The sequence below is a fragment of the Pteropus vampyrus genome, unplaced genomic scaffold (assembly GCF_000151845.1).
Source record: "Pteropus vampyrus isolate Shadow unplaced genomic scaffold, Pvam_2.0 Scaffold30, whole genome shotgun sequence".
Taxonomy (NCBI): Eukaryota; Metazoa; Chordata; class Mammalia; order Chiroptera; family Pteropodidae; genus Pteropus; species Pteropus vampyrus.
In genome coordinates, this window is record NW_011888811.1 from 11,204,022 (window position 1) to 11,224,526 (window position 20,505).

Genomic DNA, 20,505 nt, shown 5'->3' on the forward strand with positions numbered 1-20,505 from the left:
GGATCCTCTGGGTCTCACCATATATTTTTCAGTTTGTAAGCTAAGACCTGCCTGCAGCGCAGTTATTATCCAAGCAGAAATCATCACACAAAAAAAAAAATTTTAGTTTGTCATGTGCATTCAAACTGCATACTTATCAAAGTCACCTGAATACAGTTGTAATAAAAAAACAAAAAAAAGAGTCCTTTATTATAAAAGGCACGGGGACAGTCATGTCATTACCTGGGAGAACAAAGCTGCCCCTTTCAGATCAGAAGACCACACTGAGGAAGCCGGGGTCGCTGACCTCCAAGGACCGGTAGAAAGGTCCCAGAAGTGAGCAGCCCCACTCTGAGGTAGTGAGTTCCCTGGCACTGCAGGTGAACAAGAAAGGGCTAAATAATCACGGTCCAGATATTCGAGAGGAGATTTCTGCCCTATAGCTGGGGGACTAAAGTTGATCGGCTCCTGAGATCTCTTCCAAGGCTAACTGGCTAGGATTCTGTGATTTTTTTTTTGCAACTAGCAAAAAGAAAATCAATTTAAAGAACTGTTTGAAATAGATGTATTTGTGTTCTGCTTTTTTTTAAAAAAAAAAAAAAAAAGGAAAAGAAAAGAAAGGAGAAACCACTGTCCGATGTTAGAAAAGCATTAAAGTCTCCAAAGCACAAGAGAAGCCATTAGCATTCACGAGTCAAAGGAAAACGAAAAACCCACCGAACCAGGCGTCTTCCACCATGGAAATATTCAGTGCAGTGGTCCCTACTCAAGTTCCAGTGTGGAAATTTACAGTCCAATGCCCAGTGGAAACATGTACCTTAACACAAGCTGAACACAATGCACATTTCTGGCTCCATACGATTACTACTTTTTATGGCGGCAAGAAAGATTTTTAAATAAATAAATAAAATCGCAGTTCTTGAGTCTTCTGATTTAATTCAGCCAAAGGAATGGGAGCCATCTTCATCTAACCTAGATTAGTAGACTGGTGATGAGCAGTTCTTGTAAGGCAGAAGAGTCCATCCTAAAATAAGAATCACCAAGAGGACAAAGTCCTAGAATGAGTCTCTTTAGTGTTTTCTTTCACTGCAAACTTTGGATGTTTTACTTGGAATCTCAGATGAAAAACCACATATGGGCCTTGTTCCCGGGGCTGCTACTAGGCTGATTGTTTCAACATTAGTAAAAGTCACTTTATGAAAAAAATTGTTGTGAATAATCAGATCTTCCCTCTGCGCTATAAGGCATGTATGTGGCTTAAATAGCTTCCTATTGATAGGTGACAATAATGGGCTGGGCCACTTTTTTTCCCTTGATAGTATTTTGTTCACTTAGCTAGTTCTTTAGCCAGCTGCTTTGCTGCTATCATTTTTTCCTCCTCTGCAATTTTCTCATTTGTTACCTTGTTTCTGGTTTAACTCTTTGTGATAAGAAACATTTAGAGTTACTTTGCATAAATGGAGTCATTTGGCAGGTATATTTTCTGAGACTTTTGTATTTTCTTTGGATCCCTTGGTCAAAGAATACCAGTTTCTCTCAATATAAAATTCTAGGGTCACAGTTGAGTTCTCCTGGAAACTCTGCAGGTCTTATTCATGTTCTTCTGACTTAATTATTAAATTTTTAAAACCAACACTAACTTGATTTATGTCCTTTTAAAATAACCTCTCTTCTTCTGTTCTCTCTAATTTGGTTGAAAACTTGTCCCTGAATTTAAAATCTTCACCGGGGTTTGTCTTGACATAGATTCTATTTAAGGTTTGCCTGAAAACCCTGAAAAACATTCAATTTCCATCCAAGTGTGTTTTTTTAGTTTTGAAAAGTTTTCCTCTATTGTTCCTTCAATCATTGCTTATAATCTGTTTGCTCTGTATTTTTCTTTAAAAACTCTAATTATTTCTAGGTTACACTTGTCATCTCTGGCTTCTATACCTCCTCCCTCTTTTCATCTTTACCACATTTTTCTGCATTGTGGAGGACTTTCTAAAATTTATCCCCTATTCCTGATGAAATTTTCTACAGTGTAGACTCTACATTCCCTGCTTCTAATCAACAATTCAAGTTGGGATTTTCATTTCTTTGTACGTTCTTTTCATTCCAGACATTTTAAGAAATGATATCCCTCTGTTTTTCTTATTCAGAATAAGTTATCTTCTCAATTTTGCTTCTATTCATTGGGAGGTTTATTTCAAGAGAAAAACTTTCCTCTGAGTCTCTGCCACTTCACTCTGCTTCCCTCATGCTGCAAATTTTCTCCACCAAGTTCTGCATTTGGAGGATGGTTTCATAGGTATTTGTGCAATCTCTAAGACTTGATTTTTGGGGGGCTCTAGTTTGGACAAATACATATTTATACTTGTATATACTTAAAAGAGTATACTCTCTTAAATGCTATGCTCACAGAGAAATCTTAGCATGATGAAGAGTGACAGAATATGTTATCCCAAAATATGACACTTTGGCAGAAGGATTATTTTGAGCCAAAGGCACTTTTAAAAGCAGGTGCAAGAAGGGCATTCCGATTTCCCCTTTTCTTCCTGGAAACAGGAGATTAAAAACATCCATATGAAAGATGCCCATCTTGTATCAGGATTAAAAAAACATTCTTCCAGGGGAGCCATAGCCAAAAGACTTCTGCATCAACAGACCTTATTAAAATAATTCTTAGCTTCCTTTAGCCTCCCCACACAGTTTAGTCACATTTCCACAGCTATCTCTCTTTGTTCAATCTAGTGTAAAAACATTTAGGTTTTGTCACTTCTTTGCATCTTCATTTCCTTGTGAGGGATCCCTTGTCACATAAAACTATTAAATACATTTGGATGCTTTTCTCCTGTTCAACTGTCTTATGTCGATTTAATTCTTAAGCCCAGTTCAAAAAACTCTAAGAGAGTGGAGGTCAGCTCACCTCCTACAAGCTAACAGTTGCAAACTCAAATGCCCACAAGGTCAGGGAGGGAACTGAACACCAAGCAAGCAGAGAAGCCACTACTCAGCTCTAGTTAGAAATCTAAAAGTTTTGGCAATAAATCCAGATCTTTACATATTAACAACTAATTTAGAAATTTTTTAAACTTGGCACAAGCCACACAATATTCATCGGTCGACAAGATTCAGCCCGGGGGATACTTGCTAATATCCTGAGTTAACGAAACCTGCTGAAGTGGATTTTTCTTAAGCAGACCCCAACAGGCTCTTCTCTCACACCATAAACATCTTCACAGGAGGAATTCTGAGAAGAGGCTTGAGCATCAGGTGTGAAAGGTGGGGTTGGACTGCAAAATATGTGTGGTCTCTTCCCATCTCAGATCCAAGTTTCCTTGACCCTCGCATGCCCGGCAGTTGAGAATCTCCCATCTGCACCTCCCACCACTCACTAAAGTCCTCCTGTCCCTACCCTGCAGTTATCCTTAGGGACCAATATTAGTTAATCCTATTTTTTGTCTTTCCTTCTACAAAATATTTCTACCACTTTTCTTTGAACTCTATTATTTTTCACTCTGGTATTATCATATCAACATGTAATCAATATAAAACTTATTAATAGAATATTTTTAATATCAAGCCCTCAAAATTATCTCCTTGCAGATTTTCTGTTTTTGTTCTTTTTTTTTTTTTTTTTCCCCCCTGGCCAAGTGTGGAATTGGCTTTTGATAAATATTTATTAAAGTGAAAAGCATGTTTCTGCGATTTTAAACAATAAGAATGAACTTCCCAATTGTCCATTTTCTATATTTAAAGAATGAAGATTTCCATGTCCAGTCTCCTACCAAATCTGTATCTGAACCCCAAATGCTGATCTGCAGCCAGTGGTCTCAGCTGTGCGAAGCCTTGGACAGTTAGCATTTTCCATGGTTACCAACTGTCTCTGGCCCCATCTGCTGGCCACTCACCGTAATCCTCAGTCACAGTGACAGCAAAGATGAATGTCCGTAAAGGTGAAACAGAATCCATTTGCCTTGAAGAGCAGAAATATCTTTAAGGCAAACATTCAAAGGCTCAGGTGGATAGGACAGTAAATCCTTTCCAAGAAAATCCCCTCTCTGCTCACCTTTCCTCTGCTTTCTGGGGTCAAAACTTAAAAAAAAAAAAAACAAAAAAACAATCAATGTAACTCCTGTGTTGCATGAGGTAGAAGCACCATGATGCCAGCTTCACCATCTAGTGAGCTTACTACATGGTCTGCACTTTATGACCTCGCAATAGTCCTGAAATAGAAGGAGCTGTCCTGGGAGGACAGAGACGTGTGTCCAGTTCCTCAAAGACCGCCCCTCAGCCATGTGACCTCGATCAAGAAACCTCTCCCTTCAGTACCTTTAGTGGGTGCTTGCTCACTAAACACTAAACTCTTCACCGACGCTAAAATAACCATGTGAAGCTATGAATATTAGCATCAGGCCTTCCTCTTACCATCCCAACTCATGCTGTCCGATATGAAAGTCACCAGCAAGGTTACAACTGTTGAGAACTTGAAATGTAGCTAGCCCAATCTAAGAGGTGCTATAAATGTAAAATGTACACTGAATTTCAAAGACACTGTATGAAAAAAAAGAATATACAATATCGCATTCATAATTTTTATATTGACTACATGTTGATATATTTTGAATATATTGGGTGAAGTATAATGTTAATTTCATCAGTTTTCTTTTTTTTATTGTGGCACTAGATTATTTTATTTTATTATTATTTTTAATGCCTACAGCACCTGGTATGCCTAGGTGGTCTTCCATCCAAGTACTAACCAGGACTGACCCTGCTTAGCTTCTGAGATCAGATGAGATCCAGAATGTTCAGCGTGGCGTGGCCGTAGATGGCACTAGATAATTTTAAATTGCCTATGTGGCTCACGTCACATTTCCATTGGGCAGCACATTCTGAACAGTGGAATGTTTAAAGCCTCCAGTTATATATCAGCAGAAGGAAGAGTACCTCTATCTCTAGGGTCTTTTTATTTATTTTTTTCCTTTTTTGTATCAATCTCTGTGATAAAAATAGCTGGGTCTCCTGGTCATAGGATGGTCACTTTTGTCTGTCATCACCTTTGAATCTTGAAGTTGGCATCCCTGGACGGAGAGCCAGCCTGCCAAGGAAATCTTGTGAACTCTTCTGTAGAAGATGTCCTGAAGAGGTGTGAGGCATACTGGGAAAAGCCCTGGTCCAGAGATGTAAACACGAGGGGCCAGGAACAATTCTAGAACTATAAACAACAAATAAATACGCTTATAAAAATGTTCTCACATGCTGATAAAGAAATGGAAATTAGAACATGAGATCTTGTTTGTAGCCCATCAGGACACAGAATTTTATGGAAATTAGCGTCAGAGTAAGCAAAGATGTATGAAAATCAGCACATTTATTCTCTGCCTGGGGGAGCTGAAGTTTACACAGCTTTTCTAGAGGTTAATTTATGAAAAAACAGCCTTAAAACTGAGCATGCCCTCTGATCCAGCAATTTCAACTCTAGCGATTTCATCTGAGGCAAGCGCCACTCCTCAGCACAGTAACTTCTGTAGGGACATTCATTGCTTTAAGCGTTATAAACAATAACACCAAATGAAGAAACTTTTTAAATTAAGGCATATGGAGAAAATGGCGCAGTTTGTTGCCTTTAAAAATTGTGTTACAATTTACTTAATGATAAACTCCTTCTTCCCTCTCCCCTATCCACACTCCCCAATTCGGCCTCTGTGGTCTTTTTACACTAAAGATCCTGTCACTCCCCTGTAAAATCCTTCACTTAGTGTTAGGATGAAACCCCCAGTCCATACTCATCCCTGGGGACCTGGGCCTGCCTCCCCCTCCAGTTTGACCTCCTGACAGGTGCCTCCCCTTGTTTACCCCCGACAGGCCACAGGGGCCTTAGTCTAGCCCCACAGCCCTCTAGAAACACTTGCTGGCTTTGGGCCTTCACTCATATCACTCTGATTGGACGCTGCCTGCAATCTGCCCCCACTCTTTTTCTGACAAAGTCTTCCTTATCCTAGAGGACCTGGTACCAAGTGCCACTTCCCCAGAAAGCTATTCCCTGACCCCTCAATCTAAATTAGGTCTCCTTATTTCCTGCCCCCCAGTTTCTTCTTTTTTCCTCCCTGTGACTTGTCACGGTCTCTGAAGTTGCATTTATTACTGTGATTATTTGTTGAATGTCAGTCTCCCCACATGCCTATTGGACTTAGGTCACACCCGGCACAGAGACGTTCCATAAATGCATACTGAATAAATGAATGATATTCTAATTAAGTAAAAGGCAGGTTATAGTGAAATAAGTCAAGCAGAGAAAGACAACTAACCACTGTCTAATCTCACTTATATGTGGAATCTGAAAACAAAAACAAAAACAAAACCTAAACTCAGAGACACGGAGCAGATTGATGGTGGCCAGAGACAGGTGGTAGGAAATGAGAAAATAGGTATAATATAGGGAGGAGGCAAGAGAATTAAAAATGTTAAATCAAGCTGCATTCAGAGACTGCAATATGCTGATTGGGCCTGCAGTCAGGCCAGGCGGACCCCTGCTGAACAAAGGAAAATTTCTGCTGGGATGCTAACAACCCATTCCCCACATCTGTGAAAGGGAAACAGGAAAAACAAGTCTTTAAGTGGCTGCCCTATGCAAAATAAAATCATTTATTCCCTATGGCTAAAAGCAGGGGGAACCCACGGATTAAAGGCTGGGAACTGCTAGCAGGCCTTGCACTCCACATGTTCTTACCTTTTCACACTGCATACTCTTCCCCTTCCTCACTGTATGTCCATATCAAAGGACACGGGTTAACAAAGTCTTTTAAACTATAGCTCACAGGAACTAACAAACGATATATAAACTGAATTCCCCGAGCGCTCAGGGTTCCTCTCGCTGTCTTTGTCTCCATACTCTTTACTCCTTCCCTCTCCCTGGCCTCGTCCTGCAGTCTCCACCTCTGAGAGGAGACCACGCTCTGTCTGTGGAGTGTGACCCCTTTTCTAATAAACTTCCTTGTTGACTCTAATTTTGGCGCATGTTGAATTCTTTCTACACCCTCCGCCAAAGGATCCTCTTCTCTCGGTGCAGGCCTTGGTCTCCCCACAACTGGGGAAATTTGCCCTGTCCTACATCAGGCAAAGTAGATTAAAAATAAATAAGTGCTGAGGATAAGTGACTATATTTGATAACACTGTATTATATATTTGAAAGTTGCTAAGAGAGTAGATCTTCAAAAATTTCATCACAAGGAAAAAACATTTGTAACTGTGGTGATGGACGGTTAACTAGACTTATTGTGGTGATCATTTTGCAATATATATAAAAAGCAAATCACCTGGAAGTGATATGCCACATGACATTATATCTCATAAAAAAAAAAAAAAAGGCAGGTTATAAAATGGTATGTGTAATAGGATTCCAATATCAATAAAAGTGTGTATATGTATATAATTGTAACGTATCTGGGCATGGAATTAAAAACAAACAAACAAACAAACAAAAAACAGAAAAAACTCCAAGCAGTAACAGCAACCAGCTCTATGTCATCATTTTACTTTCCTTTTATCCAGATTTTCTACGGGCAACAAAACTTTCAAAATCAGGGGAAAATTTATTTTAGAAGTAATACTAAAAACTAAAGCCCTAAGTTTGAGTCTCCACTCTTAACAGTCTGATATTGGGACACCTCAGCTCTTCACATCTTCTTCATTACAAATGAGATGAGGATGCCTCCCCTGGCTGTCCCACAGAAGAATTAACGCCATAATGTACTTGTAAAGTTTTGCACATGCTTCAGTAATTACTCTGGGTGTTTGCAGGCACGATGCAAGCACTGTGTAGGGTCATTTGTATTTACCCAGTGGTTGTGTCATTTGCAGATACCACGGAGAGATGACAGCTGAGTAACTGGAGCCCGAGCCTTTTGACTAGCGTACTGACCTGGCATATTGACGGTGGTCACCACCCGGTGAGGTGAGAGTTGGAGGCCTTTGGAATGAAGACAAAGAGCCACTCTTGGGAGAGAAGTGGGAGGAACAGGGAAACAGGTGGGCCTGCGGAAGCCCAGCTGAGTCCTAGCAGGGGTGAGAAAGGTATGAGTCGAAACATGAAGTTATTGGGAGAGGTAGCATTTTTTTGTGCTGAATAATTCAACTTGGTGGGCTTTTTCTACATTCTCTTGGCAAAAAAAAAAAAAAAAAAAAGGCAAAACAAAACAAAACAGTGATTATGGGCAACCTCTTCGGTTCTTTCTCTTTAACCTTTCATCTGTTGAATGCAACTTCAGGGAATAACTGCTCTGGCAGAAGAGCAGCTCACTCAGTTTATTCCATAAATATTTAGTGAGCATCCGTAATGTATTAGGCACTATGCTGGGAGCAGAGGCTAAAACAGAAGAACCAGGCACAGTGCCTGCTTGCAAACAGCATGTGACCTAGTCGTTATGACCTGCTCATAAGTTCCCTCGAACTCTCCCAGCACCGCCCACTTCACATCTCTTTTCTCTGTGTCCCTACTACACCCATTTCAGCATCCACTCGTCTCGGAGCCCATCTCTATGAGCCTATAATCGCATGGAGAACACAGACTCTACTTTGAATCTGTATCTGTAACACAAGTCTGTTGTATATAATTTCCAATAAACAAATGGTTTAATTGTCTGAATAGATTCATAAGCAAACACCAATAAAACAGTGAAGATCATCTAGAAAGTAAATGTTCAGCAAGGCTTCATGTTTTGCCAACTGAATAGAGATGTGTGCTATCTTCGTGTGTGCATCCCTTCTATAGTAATAGACTGGAGGTGAGAGAAGACAGGCACAGGAAACAGGCAGCTGTTTTTTCAAGGCTCTCTCCAATACAGATGTCTCAGGGCTGACCCTTCTAATCAGTGCCCCAGAGAAGTTCACAGAGTACAGAGTTCCAAAAGACCGAGTTCCTCCTATGAGAAGTAATTGCATTTATTGAAAGCTACTATCAAAAACACAGGTCAGCCCTACCTCCCAATTATCTTACCAGAAGGTGTAAAACTGGCCCAAACTGGTACACACTGTAGCTTATGTCAACAAGAGGTACTCAGAATGGTGAGGGTCATATTCTGAAAAACAGAGAGAGGAATTGGAGATGGTTAACTCAGAAGAGACAAAATTCAGGGGATGTGTAACAGCTAATTAAAAATATCAGGTTACAGAAAGGTGATACTTTTTCCTTATGACTCCTAAGGTAAAAGCGAGGCCCCACAGGGCCTCAGGTGGGGGTTAGAGGGAGGCGGACTCTTGGCTCAGTAGAAGAGGCACATGGCAAGAAACTACATGGCAAGTAAACAACGCAAGTTTGTAACTCAAGGTCAAAGGCAATACCACAGAACAGAACAAGTTCTGTTTACAAAAAAAAGTGCTGGATATACATGCTGAAGATACATAATTGGATCATTTTGTTCCCTGTCTACCAGGAAAAAAAAAATGCTAAATCTAACATCCTATGAGAATGCCCCCGAATTGATGGACTCATGGCCCTCTGACTGGGTCTTGGCTTTTTAGCAACTTCCTCTGCTCACAAGGGCTCTACTCATTTGACCTATTCAAGTCCACAAGGTCCATCTTTTGTCTCTACAATGAAGTGTCCATAGATGATGGAAGCCACGCTATCCTTCCATTCTTCAGAGCTCTCATCACTAGGGTCACTCTACTTTGACCTCTTCAGACTTCTCATTTCAATTGTTCAAATATGTATGTTTGGCCCTCCCACTGGACTCTAGTTTTCTTAAAGAAAGATGCAATATCCTTTGAATTGACAGGGACTAGCACAGTCTCTTGCATTTAATAGGCCCTCAGTACATGTCCATAGATCTGCCGCTGCTGGATTCAAGCCAGAGAATGGAGGGAACCCATTCTGTCAAGGTCTTGGAAAACATCTGTGATTTTTTTTCGGTGCAGCATTTGCCATCCATCACAGAAGAGATTGAAACAGAAAGAAGTCAGGTAAAGTACAAGGTCACTTGCAGGAGCCCCAGCAACTACATTCCCCAAGGTTGGAATGTACTCTTCCTGTCTCCAAATAGCAGACCAGATGGTCTCCTAAATCTTGGCTTTTGTGGTTAAACTCTAATTACAATGTTAGTTAGCAATGAGTTCAGTGATACAAAATCACTAGTAGATTCTTTGCAGGCAGTCGAGCCTTTTTCCTGCTCTCACTAAGAACAGGGTGGCTTTGTCATCAGCCTTGCTCTTGCTATCTGTACTAAAATTGCTTAGCTGTTTAGAAAATGAAATGAGCCCAAGAAAAAAAAAAAAAAAAAAAAAAAACCTAGCTAAAAGCAACATGCATTCCAGGAGACAGGAGGTAGCAGCAGCCAGATGGCTAAGTAGCCTCTGACGATATCACAGTCAAATTGAGGGACACAAATCAGAAAATGCTCCTCAATTGTGCAAATGGCACATGCCAGGTGCTAAACTCTGAGGTGCACGTGCGTTTGCATAGATGTTTTGTGAATGTAGTTGAGGAAAAAAATCCTTGAACGTTAAGTCCTTAGAATTGTAAATGTCGGAAAGAACTTTTCAAGATCATCTGATACAGACCCTTCCAAATGCATGAACCCAAGTTCTATTCAAACATTTCTCATAAAGGAAACTCGTGCTTTGAGAGGCAGTCCATTTGGGGACAGTTATTATTAGAGTTTATTTTCCCTAATATGCTCAGCACCTCACTTTCAATTCCCACTTTGGTTCTTGTTATACTCTCTAAGCAGAAAAAAAAGACTCCACATTCATGGAATAATTCTTATTAAACAATTGCCAGACTGATACAGGATGCCAGTGGATGGTTGTGTTTGTGTCCACCCCTGGACCAATCAAATGTGAGCAGGAGGTGAAGTCATGTAGTATGGAGCCTGCTCAAACTGCTGATTCAGAAGAGCTCTCAAGACCCCCTAAACCTTTATTTCTTTAAATATCCCAAATACTTAACCGCTCATTACTTGATTTAATCTCAAATTTCTACGCTTAAGCTACTGACATCTTTCCCTGAGGGAATCTGTTCCCTGCCAGAGCCCTGCTGAATCAGCAGCTTGATCAGGCTCCATACTACATGACTTCACCTCCTGCTCACATTTGATTGGTCCAAGGGTGGACACCTGGCACAAGCACAACCATCCGCTGGCATCCTGTAACAGTCTGACAAGAAAAAGTGAGCTGAGCCAATCAGGATGCTCTCCTGAAAACTGGGAACTGAGTGCTGAGAGACTGTTGTCATTTAACTGTGGGTTGCTGAGCTGTGGAAGGCCTCGAATGCTAAGGTTCTTGGGTAAGGGAGAGACATAACTAGAGTTGTGCTTAATGCAGCCACAAGGAGAATGGAAATGAAGAAAGAATGCTTAGAGCCAGGGTTGGTGGTTGAGAAGTCATTGCAGTGCCAGGGTGTTTCAAAAGTCCCTTCCTAAAAAGTGTTTCTTTCATGCTAAGTTGGCAACGTGGAAGTTGAAATGCATATAAGCATATCTGATATCACCTTGAGGCATGTCTCAAGGACCCTGTGACTACATATCTTTTCCAGCCATTTCATTTATTTTAGGCTAACTGTGGTATTTAGAATGCTTGATGGCAAAACTGAATTCAAGTACTTCTAGTTTCTTTGTGAGGTAGAAGGTGTGGGTGGAATGGGGGGGTGGGAAGCGGGTCTCATGTGAGAGGCCAGCAACCAAATAAATCAATGAAATTGAAGGTGGAGGTGGGGTCATAATGTAAACAGCATCCTTTTTAGTATATGTGCTGCCAAAGCAAGCACTAAACAGCATCAGAGACTTCAGCTGTAGTTTGACCGGGCAGAGGTGATGGTGAGTGTGTGCTGGAACTTCACGGAGGTTCTTCGTGTGGTTAAACTGAGGATACTGCACTGTTCACCAAATCGGGGGTTTTGAAGTATTACTACTTTGCTTTGATCAACTGAAAAGATGTACTCCTCCAATGCGACAGAGCCCACATGAACTTACAGAAAAATCCAGGGATCAAGGTCAGCTGCATCCAGCCTAGAATCCAGACCTTGAACCAAAAGACCATAACCTATTCTAATCCATAGCCAACTTTCAGTCTGCCTGGATAGCAGTTCAAGGCATTCGGTGAGGTCGAAACAGTATGTCAGAGATTCTTCACTTCTGGATTCAAAGACTGCTTACAGAAAGGTGAGCCACACAGTCACTGAAAATGATCAACCTTATTGCACAGAATAATCTTGTTTTGTCACATAATAAACTGTCCACTGTGGAACAAATGGTTGAGAACCCTACTGTCTACACAAGAGATCATGAAGTAGAGCTAAAGTAGAGGCAGGGAAATGGGGAGTGTGCGTAGGGAAAGGAAGAGAAGGCATTTCAGAGGTAGGAATTATGATATTTGGTGACTGAGTATTGCAACTAAGATAGAGAGGAGCAAAGATGGCACATTCACTCAATCGACAGTTATGCACTGTGTGCCCACTATGTGCTCAACATTGTGCTGGATACGGAGGTTACAACTGTGAAGAAGAACTCATGTCAGTCACTCTCCGGGAGATGGTACAAAGTGAGTATGAAATCACAGCAAAGTGGGGGAAACAGACGATGCTGTGGAAACAGCTGGAAGGAGTAATCTAACATAGTTAGGAGACATCAGAAAAGATTTCTAAGAGGAATCAATATTGACGTTGAGACCTAATCGAGGCACTGTATAAAAATCAGCCATGTGAATGGGAGATCACAAGAGTCATTCAAGGCATGTGTCTTGTGTCAGACTTTGCAGATTGAAATTCTGGCTCTGTCATTTGCCAGTCGTGTGACCTTAAGCAAGTTACTAATTCCCTTTGTGTCTTATTGACCTTATGCATTAAGTGGTGATAATAATTCCTTCCTCATAGGGCTATGGTAAGAACCAAATTAAATACACAAAGCTCTTGGCACAGTGACTGGCACATGGTAAGTGCTACGTGAACGGTAGCACTTTATTATTAAGGAATTCTTACATACATTAGCATACATAGACTTGTGCAAAGGCTAAAAAGTAAGTATGACCATGCAAGTTCCACGTTGCCGCGGTGAACAATGTCTGCTGGGAAAATGGTAAATGATGAACCTGAAGAAGGAAGCAAAGGTAAGACCAGGAAGGCTCTTTAATGATTTAGATGGGTGACAAGGTGCACAGTTATGTCACTAAGGCAAGACATAGACTCAGAGAAAAATACAGAGCATTCTTCTGGGGACTAAAGTCACAGCAATTACTTGACAACCATCTCATGACCACTTTCTTGGGGTACATGCATTTTCAAGAGAGAAAAGCAATGGATGTGAGATTCAAAAGAGCTACAAATGCTAGGTCTATGGATGAGAAGCAGCCAGGGGGCCAAGAACATAAATAACAAGAGGGCCAAGCCTTGGGACAAATGCTCTTAGAGCAGGAATGGGGCTCTTTTGAACAAAGTGGCAGAAGGAAAGGGCACTTTAACAAGGCTCCACTTCTGACCTTGCCACTGATGCACATGTGACAAAACCACTCCCTTTCTCCATGCCTTAATAAGTGGTAAGTAAAAGGGGTGGCCTAGATTGTTTGTTCTAAAGCTAGGAACCACAGACATCTAGGAATCCATGAAGATGCTAACAGAGAATCACCATCTATTCTCAACATAATTTTTTAAGACCCCCAAAGTAATACTAGTTCTTTCAAGCTGATCCAAAGCTCCAATGGACATTGCACACCTGTAATTGATCTATAATCACTGGGAGAATAAATTAATAATACCTCATTAAATGCCATTTGTTCTTTTTAAAAATGGAAAAATATACAAAAGAGGGATGGTAGTAGTGAAGAAGTTTGATAACACTGGACCAAACGATTTCAAAAGGCCATTCCAGCTGTAACGTTCTAGAATACCACTTTACCTACTGTCAGACATCCAGTCTTGAAAAACACGGGATTCAGAGTCAGACAGGCCTGGGATCAAATCTCAGTTCTGGCACTTGTTAACTGAATGACCATGGCCAAATTATTTAGCCTCTAAAAATCTCAATTTTGTAATAATTACATTAAAATTAAAACAGCATTTTCCCAACAGTTGTTGCAAGGAATGAGATAAAGCAAACTTTAGTCACTGGTGTATTCCTTCCTGATCTTTGCCATATCTGCATAAAATCTAAAATATTAGGTAACAATTTTCTTTAAATCAATTCATGTTTTCACTTAAATTAATGTACTTTAATAGGAGCAGGGCTTAGTTTTCCCCCCAACCGACCTGGGGAAATTTGCCTTGTCCTGCATCAGATGGATGGATGGATAGATGGAGAAAAGAAAGGGAGGGAGGGAAGGAGAGAGGAATAGTGGTCTGACAATGGTAGATCACTTCGCTTCTGATTTCCTTTCTGATTTCCTAAGACAGAAGGAAAACATGAAATTGAAGGTGGAGGTGGGGTCATAATGTAAACAGCATCCTTTTTAGTATATGTGCTGCCAAAGCAAGCACTAAACAGCATCAGAGACTTCAGCTGTAGTTTGACCGGGCAGAGGTGATGGTGAGTGTGTGCTGGAACTTCACGGAGGTTCTTCGTGTGGTTAAACTGAGGATACTGCACTGTTCACCAAATCGGGGGGTTTGAAGTATTACTACTTTGCTTTGATCAACTGAAAAGATGTACTCCTCCAATGCGACAGAGCCCACATGAACTTACAGAAAAATCCAGGGGTCAAGGTCAGCTGCATCCAGCCTAGAATCCAGACCTTGAACCAAAAGACCATAACCTATTCTAATCCATAGCCAACTTTCAGTCTGCCTGGATAGCAGTTCAAGGCATTCGGTGAGGTCGAAACAGTATGTCAGAGATTCTTCACTTCTGGATTCAAAGACTGCTTACAGAAAGGTGAGCCACACAGTCACTGAAAATGATCAACCTTATTGCACAGAATAATCTTGTTTTGTCACATAATAAACTGTCCACTGTGGAACAAATGGTTGAGAACCCTACTGTCTACACAAGAGATCATGAAGTAGAGCTAAAGTAGAGGCAGGGAAATGGGGAGTGTGCGTAGGGAAAGGAAGAGAAGGCATTTCAGAGGTAGGAATTATGATATTTGGTGACTGAGTATTGCAACTAAGATAGAGAGGAGCAAAGATGGCACATTCACTCAATCGACAATTATGCACTGTGTGCCCACTATGTGCTCAACATTGTGCTGGATACGGAGGTTACAACTGTGAAGAAGAACTCATGTCAGTCACTCTCCGGGAGATGGTACAAAGTGAGTATGAAATCACAGCAAAGTGGGGGAAACAGACGATGCTGTGGAAACAGCTGGAAGGAGTAATCTAACATAGTTAGGAGACATCAGAAAAGATTTCTAAGAGGAATCAATATTGACGTTGAGACCTAATCGAGGCACTGTATAAAAATCAGCCATGTGAATGGGAGATCACAAGAGTCATTCAAGGCATGTGTCTTGTGTCAGACTTTGCAGATTGAAATTCTGGCTCTGTCATTTGCCAGTCGTGTGACCTTAAGCAAGTTACTAATTCCCTTTGTGTCTTATTGACCTTATGCATTAAGTGGTGATAATAATTCCTTCCTCATAGGGCTATGGTAAGAACCAAATTAAATACACAAAGCTCTTGGCACAGTGACTGGCACATGGTAAGTGCTACGTGAACGGTAGCACTTTATTATTAAGGAATTCTTACATACATTAGCATACATAGACTTGTGCAAAGGCTAAAAAGTAAGTATGACCATGCAAGTTCCACGTTGCCGCGGTGAACAATGTCTGCTGGGAAAATGGTAAATGATGAACCTGAAGAAGGAAGCAAAGGTAAGACCAGGAAGGCTCTTTAATGATTTAGATGGGTGACAAGGTGCACAGTTATGTCACTAAGGCAAGACATAGACTCAGAGAAAAATACAGAGCATTCTTCTGGGGACTAAAGTCACAGCAATTACTTGACAACCATCTCATGACCACTTTCTTGGGGTACATGCATTTTCAAGAGAGAAAAGCAATGGATGTGAGATTCAAAAGAGCTACAAATGCTAGGTCTATGGATGAGAAGCAGCCAGGGGGCCAAGAACATAAATAACAAGAGGGCCAAGCCTTGGGACAAAAGAGCAGGAATGGGGCTCTTTTGAACAAAGTGGCAGAAGGAAAGGGCACTTTAACAAGGCTCCACTTCTGACCTTGCCACTGATGCACATGTGACAAAACCACTCCCTTTCTCCATGCCTTAATAAGTGGTAAGTAAAAGGGGTGGCCTAGATTGTTTGTTCTAAAGCTAGGAACCACAGACATCTAGGAATCCATGAAGATGTTAACAGAGAATCACCATCTATTCTCAACATAATTTTTTAAGACCCCCAAAGTAATACTAGTTCTTTCAAGCTGATCCAAAGCTCCAATGGACATTGCACACCTGTAATTGATCTATAATCACTGGGAGAATAAATTAATAATGCCTCATTAAATGCCATTTGTTCTTTTTAAAAATGGAAAAATATACAAAAGAGGGATGGTAGTAGTGAAGAAGTTTGATAACACTGGACCAAACGATTTCAAAAGGCCATTCCCGCTGTAACGTTCTAGAATACCACTTTACCTACTGTCAGATATCCAGTCTTGAAAAACATGGGATTCAGAGTCAGACGGGCCTGGGATCAAATCTCAGTTCTGGCACTTGTTAACTGAATGACCATGGCCAAATTATTTAGCCTCTAAAAATCTCAATTTTGTAATAATTACATTAAAATTAAAACAGCATTTTCCCGACAGTTGTTGCAAGGAATGAGATAAAGCAAACTTTAGTCACTGGTGTATTCCTTCCTGATCTTTGCCATATCTGCATAAAATCTAAAATATTAGGTAACAATTTTCTTTAAATCAATTCATGTTTTCACTTAAATTAATGTACTTTAATAGGAGCAGGGCTAGTTTTCCCCCCAACCGACCTGGGGAAATTTGCCTTGTCCTGCATCAGATGGATGGATGGATAGATGGAGAAAAGAAAGGGAGGGAGGGAAGGAGAGAGGAATAGTGGTCTGACAATGGTAGATCACTTCGCTTCTGATTTCCTTTCTGATTTCCTTTCTGATTTCCTAAGACAGAAGGAAAACAAGGTAATTCAGGCAGAGTTGGCTTAATTCCTTCTTGTCCAATTTCGGTACATTCCCCTCACACATTGTCCGTGGTATTTTCCTCATCTTACAAATACCTAAGGACTCCAGCCTTCACAGAAACTACCTTGGCTCCTTGCCAGAAGACAAACAAGCCTAAGAATAAAGGAAAACAAATAAATAACAACCGCAATGTCTCGTACTTTGAGGTCTGGGAAACGAATTCCAAATGGGAGCTGAACTCAAAACCAAATGTTTGGCTTTCAGTGACAACCAGCTACTTGGCTGAAAGCCTCAGCCCCCTCCTGAGACCACTTAGAAAATGTCGGCCCAGAGCTTTTCTTGAGAACTGCCGTCTACACTTTCCTTAGGCAAGGAAGAAATTACTGCCAAGAGAAAACAATCGAACTTCCTACCTACTACCTCAAGGCTGTTTGTGGTTGGTATTTTCTACCTTGGGAACTTTCCAAATAGTTCCTCGGGAATTAGACTGTGTTTGGGAAGAGTTTACTCAAACCAGCAGATTAACACCTGTCCATGTGTCTCACACTCACACACACACAATCAGACTTTTAACCTCTTGGCTCCTTGCCATTTGGATTCCAGAGGAATTTATGTCTGACAGCATGTAGCTACTTATGCACCCTGAGCCTGGAGATGAGATAAGCATCCAAAGAGTAGATGAAATTGAGAAGAGGGGCTGAAGAGACTCTGAGGAGTGTTGGGAAGTGTTGACCAAGCGGAAAATGCCCAAAGCAAAAGAAAATATTTTTCATGCGCCTAACTCAGTTGGACTAAGCTCCTGGGAAAAATGCTAATAATGCTGCTCCTGGACAAGATCATGGAGTTATTTATCTGCTCCTATCTCTTCTTTAAAATATCTCCTCAAACCATGCACTGAAAAGCCAGGTTCAAGGCCTGATTTCTCATGTCCAAGGCTACAAGATTTGGATTTTACGTTTTTCCTTTCACTGATGTCCCCTGTGGCAAGGTATCCATGACAACACAGGCAGACCCACCTTCCTGACTACTATGTTCAGTCTTATCACAGCCTGTTGGAAGCATCAAGCTCTAACTACACACAAGCAGGCAAGTGCAGACCTGGAGAGTTACAGAGCTTAGATGAGGGGCAGCATACCAACCAGATGTACACAGTATTATAAAATGTGTTTCCGCCTAGGGGCATACCTCCCACTATCTCTAGTGATCCGAGGTACCCACTCCACTGGACAAATCATACAAGCCTTGATGAAAGGTTTGCAAACTTCTTATAATTATCACTGTTCCTATCACCCTCAATCATCAGACAAGGTCAGGAGAACTAATGGAAAAATTGGATCCAAACAGAACAAGGCTTAATTACGTGGGACTGCATAAACTGAGAAGGATGCTTTAATGTTTTGTTTTTCCAGATTTAAAGAAATCTTTTCTCTTGAGCTATCGGCAATTTGGTAACATACACCTTTGTGAACAAAGATGAAACATTTACTTTTCTCCCTACCTAATCCCTCCAGAATTCAGAAACTCTGTGAGTATTCTTATTTTTATGATAATATATTTATTTGCATAAATTCAATAAGAATCGGTTCTCCTTGCAATAGAACAAAACTGGAAACACTGGCTAAATTACCAAGGCTTTGACTGGAATGCCATATTTGAGAGAGATGGGACTCAGATAGGACCAGACAGCTCCAAGGAACTGCTTAGAAATACTGATCTGCTATCTTGCTTATAAGATTCCAGCAAAGCAGTCTTAAAAAGAATGTATATGGTCAATCACTATTGTTGCTACAGTTATATAAATAATCAGATCAAGTTTAACGCAAACGAATTTAGCTTTACTGAAATTATCTTTGGTAAAAATGTGGATGGATGGATGGATGGATGGATGGATGGATGGATGGATGGATGGATGGATAGATAGATAGATAGATAGATAGATAGATAGATAGATAGATAGATAGATATGGGTAATTACAGAGAAAAAATATGCTTGTACCTTTGTAGATAGATATTAGAAACTAGTTCTGTTAACTGTCTTTGAGGTTTTGTTATATACCTAGAAGCTGGACTGGAATCCTGAATTCTAGTTTCCTCAAATCTCTGGCTGACTCAATCAAACTAATGTTTCCAGTGTCCTCCCACCCTTCTGGTTGGGAATCACTCAGCTCCTTGGTAGAAACAACACAAGGTCCTCACTACCCAGATGGCAGCCATACTTCAGGGACTTGAATCTCAGCTATACATCTCACAACTGAAAAAGACTCTACCTGCCACTTGCTCCTGCACAAACACTGGAGACTTTCAAATCAAATTGACTAGGAAGAAAAGTAAATGACATTGATATTGACTGCTTCTACCCAAGACAGCACCAGATCAAGACCTCCTACTTTAGCTAAACATGAAACCCTTTCTTCTTTCTTTTCTTTGCTCTGGCATTGGCCTGGAGAGAGAATGCCATCATCTGTATCTCCCAAGGCATTCCTAAGGGAATGGATAACCTCTGAAATTTTGAACAACTTTTTATGTCAAGCTAGGAGAAAACCTGACTGACTCCTGCTGTGAATAGGCAACTGTGCCCCAACAGGATTTATCTTTGTCTGTGGTGATCATTATTCTCCTTGGGTCCATGAATGCCTAGACGGCTGGTGCACAGATGGGCAATGCCTCTTAGATTATCTAATTGTGCCCCTAAACTATTCTAGAAAGGACTTACCAGGAGGCATTAATGATTCGGCAATGGCTTCCTTTGACAGGGCCATATTTTCCTGGTTAGGAAAAGATGCAAATGAAAATGTGATCAGAAACCCCTCCTTAACTCTTGTTGGCACTGCAGATTCCTTTGCTAAGGCATTAGCTGCCCAGCAAAGATCCTTTGACTCTCTGACCAAAGTTGTTCTCGGCAGCAGAAGAGCCCTTGATTTTTTTAGCTGAGCAAAGAGGTGCCTGTGCTGTGGCCAACACAACCTGCTATATCTCCTGGATCAACACTTTGGTCACATAAGATCATTGAACAAGCCATTTGGCTTAAAAGGATGACTCTTTCAACGGGGTCTTTTTTGGATTGGTTTGGGTCATGGGTACTATGGCCCTAAAGTACACTCCAAACATTGGGAATTATCCTGCTTATAGTTTTCATAATAATTCCCCTGGTGTTATATTCTCTCAAAAGATTTAAATGCATGTTTGAGCTGCTAACTGCCAAGCAAATGATCGCCCTAAGACTGGGACATCAAAGAGGGAACAAAGAGAATGACTGACTTAAGGATTATGAAACTAAAACTGTGACCTGTGAATGTCATAAAGATTAAGACAAAACGTCATGCCACACCAAGGATCAACAGAGCTGCAGAGAGTTTGATCAGAAGGGAGGAATTGTTAAAAAGAGAACTACTGGCCCAAAATGGCATCATCTGTGCTAGAGCCCATGGTATCAAAACTAGATTTAATA

At 40.8% G+C, this 20,505-nt stretch overlaps 1 protein-coding gene and 1 pseudogene across 2 annotated transcripts in view; both read right to left on the reverse strand.

The window, feature by feature from the left end:
- The window catches only part of SGCD (sarcoglycan delta), a 1,401,159-nt gene that overhangs the window by 1,277,761 nt on the left and 102,893 nt on the right, over nucleotides 1-20,505 (reverse strand). For both annotated transcript variants that reach the window (XM_023528634.1, XM_023528637.1), the window contains 2 exons: nucleotides 8,960-9,041; nucleotides 7,886-8,019 (listed from right to left, as the gene is read on the reverse strand). The gene's annotated coding sequence lies outside the window, so the exon portion shown is untranslated. The remainder of the gene's footprint in view (nucleotides 1-7,885; nucleotides 8,020-8,959; nucleotides 9,042-20,505) is intronic.
- On the reverse strand, nucleotides 4,676-4,794 carry LOC111737717 (annotated as a pseudogene).